Source organism: Cydia amplana, chromosome 23, assembly GCF_948474715.1.
Source record: "Cydia amplana chromosome 23, ilCydAmpl1.1, whole genome shotgun sequence".
Taxonomy (NCBI): Eukaryota; Metazoa; Arthropoda; class Insecta; order Lepidoptera; family Tortricidae; genus Cydia; species Cydia amplana.
Window position 1 is genome coordinate 7,655,035 of NC_086091.1, and position 5,558 is coordinate 7,660,592.

Consider the following 5,558-nt stretch of genomic DNA (forward strand, 5'->3'; position numbering starts at 1 on the left):
ACTAATTACAAAGCCCATATCCCTGACAGTAGCTACCTAACTATAAATCCACTCACACCAAAACCACCTTATCACAATGCCCTAAAGTTCATATTAGGTTAACTTAAACATTCTGAAATTGGTAAACACGCCTAACTGAAATCCGAAATGATAAGATTAATAACGCAAACAAGGACGTATGTGCTAATAAAATACAATACACATACGCCTTTTTAGAAGTAGCCCTTCTATAGCGATAACGTCATCTTTAGGGCAACAGACACGTACAGTCAGCCTAATAAATGATCGTATAAGAGTATTTTTGGCGAAATAAGCCAATTTAGCACTTTTATCACGGGTGCCTAGGATCGGCTTAGCTACGTATTCTAGGCTAGCCTAGACTAGACTAGAAAGGACTAGTCTTTTGACGACAGTGATTGCTATTGAGCTTACTGTGGGGCTGGGTTGATGTGCGTAAGACTGACCCAAAATATTAATATATTATTAACTAGCGACCCGCCCCGGTTTCGGACGGGTTAACAAATTATACTAAAACCTTCCTCTTGAATCACTCTATCTACCTATTTAAAAAAACCGCTTCAAAATCCGTTGCGTAGTTTTAAAGATCAAAGCATACATAGGTAATATAGGGACAGACAGACAGCGGGAAGCGACTTTGTTTTATACTATGTAGTGAAACACTATTGAGAGAATGGGAGAGGAACGGGAGACGCCCGAAAGTTTTAGTTACCGCTGGAACGACGTAGTAGCTCAAGACCTGGGCTATAACCGCCAAATATGAAGTTCGTAAACAGCGGGCATCTTTCTTTGTCACTCTAATTACGCCTTCATTGGAGTAAAGGAAAATATCCACGCAATTTGCGAATTTCGGTTTTCGCGTTAGATCCCGCTCAACCTATCGGCCATAATAGCGACTGGCGAGAGCTATCGCAAGACAGGGAAGCATGGCGCGATCTGGCGGCCTAGCCAAGGTTAAGCTGCCAGCCTATTATGGATAGCTTTATCCATCTTTATCAACGTGATAAAATAACTGTCACTGTTTAACACCGTGGGAAAGAAAGTGACGGACACCGTTTTATCACGCTGTCACGTAGACAAGAACGACCATCATATCCGTACTGGAAACAAATTATCGGACGCGGCTGACGGACGCGGCTGACGCGCGCGACATAAAAGTGTGCACAGTCAGGATCATCCAGCGCGCCAGATTTCTGTCGGATGTCCGAAGGCTCAAGGTTACGTCCACGGCTTATCTCCGATAGTTTGCACAGTTCAGTGTATATTCATTATCTAGATACCTATAAGTCGCGGCTGTGAGCCGCGTCCGTCAGCCGCGTCCGATAATTTGTTTCCAGCTTAAAATCGCTATCGCTTCGCCATCGAATCGCTTTGAGGCTCTCTATGACTCTTCCATATTAGTGCGACAGTGACAGTTGCGTTTCGATCGCTACGGAGTGTAGCGATTGGCATGTTGGCTACGCGGTATGGTGTCGGAGGCCAGAACTCACTTTGGGTCGTTGCGTCACCGAAGTAAGTAAGTAAAATACCTATTGACTTGACCATGAACATGCCAACTCCAAAAGGCTCTTTTTCAACAAATTTTCCGCTCGTCATGAAAAACAAGTGTTTTAAAAATATATGTAGGAATCCTTCAAAGTGCTGTCCTCAAAGGAATGTATTATTTGTCCTCTGAATAGGAATGTAGACCTTTGATGTATCGCAAACAACACAATAGGCCACTCGGCTGGCTGGATAAATATAAGATTTTATTATACACCGCATATATAAACAGAATTGAATGTCTTTATTGTTAAATTGAAGTTTATATAAGAAAACAGGGACTTTAACAACAAAACATTCCTGTGACATAGACATATGTAAAAACCGGACAAGTGCGAGTCGGACTCGCCCACCGAGGCTTCCGTATTTTTTTAGTGTTTGTTGTTATAACTGTCTCTCTATTACGGTTCATAATATACAGCCTAGTAACAGACAAACAGACAGACGGACAGTGGAGTCTTAGTAATAAGGTCCCGTTTTTACCCTTTGGGTACGGAACCCTAAAAACGGGTCATCGATGATTGCTCGACATGTTTCACTCCATAACCATTAGCGTCATAATATATGATCATAAATCATAACAAATACCTACTACCCACAAAACACCAATAAAATCATACCAAATCTTCCCAGATTCTGAGTATGTATAAAATGCTTCGAAATAAATTAAAAGTGGAAAAATTCACTGTCTTGGGTGGGACTTGAACCCACGACCACTGGATCACTAGTACAGTGCTCTTCCATCTGAGCTACCAAGACCGTACCTACCCAATTCAGTGAATATTTCCACCATATATGAGCCCTAGGGAGGCTCATAGCGACCTCTACCGTAAGAGTACTACACTTCTTAAACGGCTACCAGAGTTCCAAATCATATTGGAATTCATTAATAGCATCGTTCGCAGACATTTCTGCCATAGAGAAAAAAATACATAGACTGCTCACTCCATACATCAGTTTTAGTACCAAAAAGACTATTAGCATCTAGCATCGAGTAGCGGAACTATCAGTACTGCTACTTGACAATAGATGTAGCAGTACTGATAGTTCCGCTACTCGATGCTAGATGTAGACACTGAAATTAATAGTCTGAACTGATTTATGGAGTGAGCACTCTTGTCTTACTATATTTCTCTATGTTTCTGCTTAATACAAAATTAATATATGTATAAAATGATTTAATTATTACATCGCGCTAACGGAGTTCCAAATGTCAGTGGCTATTACAACTTCCGACCAACTCTCGGTGGACTTCGGTCCCCAGGCATAACACCCGCCTGTAGGTAGTACCCTCTACTCGTATTGTCCCTCTCTGTCTACCACACGTTCGTAAAAAGTTCTAAACCATAACAAAATATTAAATTCGAATCAGACTCCATCATCCTGCATACATTTCAGATATTTTATAACATTAAGACGCCATTTTGAACCGTAGCTATAAAGTACTTAAGATCGATTATCGACTAAATGCTTTTCAAATGGGTTGCTGATGGCACATTAAAATCAGCTTAGCTTTTGTAACTTTTTACAGCTGTTTTAACTATGCTGTTACTTTTACGAGTCTGGTCTTAAAGGCGGGTTTTGTAAGTCATCAAAACTTCTGGACCGTACGAAATTATCCAGTTCATGTTAATCCTTTACTTATTTAGTTAAAGAGAGTGCCATTTTGTACCATTTGGAGTCGAAACTCTAGGTCCATGGGGTCCCAGCGCGCATAAGTTGTTCGCAGAAATCGCGAAGCGTCTGGTTGACGTAACTGGTGACCGAAGAGCTGGCGGCTACCTCGCACAACGTATCAGCATTGCGATACAGCGAGGAAATGTCGCCAGCATCCTTGGTACAATGCCTCAAGGGCCTATTTTAGATTTAAGCTAGTTTTTAATTTCTTTTAGTAATACACTGTATATATCTTGTTTGTAAATAAATGATAGTTATTATTTTTAGTTAAAGAAAATATAGTGAGGAAACCGGATTAATCGTAATCGCTCTATTACTAGATTGGAAGGTCCAAAGCAGTCGTTTTCATAAAAACTTGTAAGAGTATTCTCTTACTAGTCAAATTAGTTTCTTTTTTAGAATTGTCAAAACGATTTGCTAATATCTTATACCTTTAAACGAGCAATTCTTGTATATATATTTATTCGTTTATATACATATTTCAGGGATCTCGGAAACGGCTCTAACGATTTCGATGAAATTTGCTATATGGGGGTTTTTTTATAACTAATATACAGAGCATACGTACATATTATTCTAAAATGTTAGATTAGGTTTAGTTTTCCAGACATATTAACTATGTAACCTAATAGAACCATAATGTATTCGAGTGTACGAGTCACCTTTATCGCACTAATCTATTTTAGTAACGCGCGAGCAGATCGCAGCTAATTGCTCCATGTTTTGGTCGCACATGCACACTGATAACATGCACTGTACCTACACTCGTGTTCACAAACAACTTTCTCCACCTAAAACCTTAAAAGATTTAAATTGGTTTGATTAAAAAAAAACATGTCTAACCGATGTTTTGGAAAGAACCTGCGATTTGGGTTTTTCGACGACTTTGTGACCTCATTTTTAGGGTTCCGTACCCGAAGGGTAAAAACGGGACCCTATTACTAAGGCTCCGCTGTCCATCTGTCCGTCCGTCTGTCTTTCACCAGGCTAGTAACTCATGAACCGTGATAACTAGCTAGCTAACAGTTGAAATTTTCACAGATGATGTATTTTATGTTGTAAAAACAAAATAAAATAAATATTTAAGTGGGTCTCCCACACAACAAACGTGATTTTTTTGCCATTTTTTGCGTAATGGTACGGAACCCTTCGTGCGCGAGTCTGACTCGCACGTGACCGATTTTCTATGAGATTTAATATGAGGTATATTAAGGCACCGCCACACTTTGTCACGTTAAAGTCGTTGCAGAAATAGCTTAGGCTGACTCTAGTTATTTATGGGTTGCCCAGTGTACGGAAGGGTTTAAGAGATCAAACAAAATAGAGACCTCTCGGGAAAGGTTAAGATTTCACGAGTGTTCTCATTTCCAGGCGTTTATCCTTTCGAGATGATTCGATAGCTCTTGAAACGATATTGGGGGTTAATTAAAAGTATCAGAAAACAGTAAACAAAGGAGTTTCTGCCGTATTCGAATTTCAAGATATTCACAAGAGACGACACGTACTAGAAGATAAGTTATAGTTTAGATTTCAACTAGTTCTCTTTTGTAGCTCAATTCGGGCAATCAATGTCACTTTTACGTTAAAATATCGTATGAACGAACAGTTTCCATTAGATATCTATTAGATGTGAATAAATAAATAAGTAAATATTGTATTAAATATTATTAACTGTATGTTCGATAATAAAAGGCTTTGAAATTGAAATTGAAATTGAGATGTGAATTGGATGAGTATCTCCAGAATCGCGTAAATGTCAAATTTGACAGGCTAGATCTTAAAAATATTGTTGTCGTATCTTTGGTGATGTCTAATAGATGTCTAGTTCAAAATCCGAATCGGGCCCTACGGCGCTGCGAGTTGTATTATCAACTATAGCTAGACTTGTAGCTGGTGGTACAGATAGAGTCGTAAAAACGTGGTATTAAATAGAGTAATATAGGAAGTACATTTGTACTTAAAACACCTCAAGCAGATTTCGTATTGATTTGAAAACTTGCAGTGCATCACGCATTTGTATTGAATATTTTTTTTTTTTTTTATATTTGTTATAGAATAGAATAGAATAGAAATAATTTTATTATGTATAGAGTCTTTGCGGAAAGAGAAGAGTCGCGGAATGTATGGGGCCCAATACATTCCACGACTCTTCTCTTTTCGGACAGACTCTAGCCATACGGCAAAAGGTACCTAAATATTTATATCGTACTGAAACCGCGAAATACATATACAGTTTTCATGCAATCTCAGTACATCTTGCTTACACATAAGCAGTTAGAGCTTATGTGTAAGCAAGATGTACTGAGATGTATGTCAAAACT

General features: G+C 38.8%; 1 non-coding gene across 1 annotated transcript; it reads right to left on the reverse strand.

Moving 5' to 3' along the window:
• Window positions 1-2,246: 2,246 nt before the first annotated feature.
• On the reverse strand, window positions 2,247-2,319 carry Trnat-agu (transfer RNA threonine (anticodon AGU)). Its single transcript has one exon. It is a non-coding gene; the product is annotated as a tRNA-Thr (tRNA).
• Between the last annotated feature and the right edge of the window lie 3,239 nt (window positions 2,320-5,558).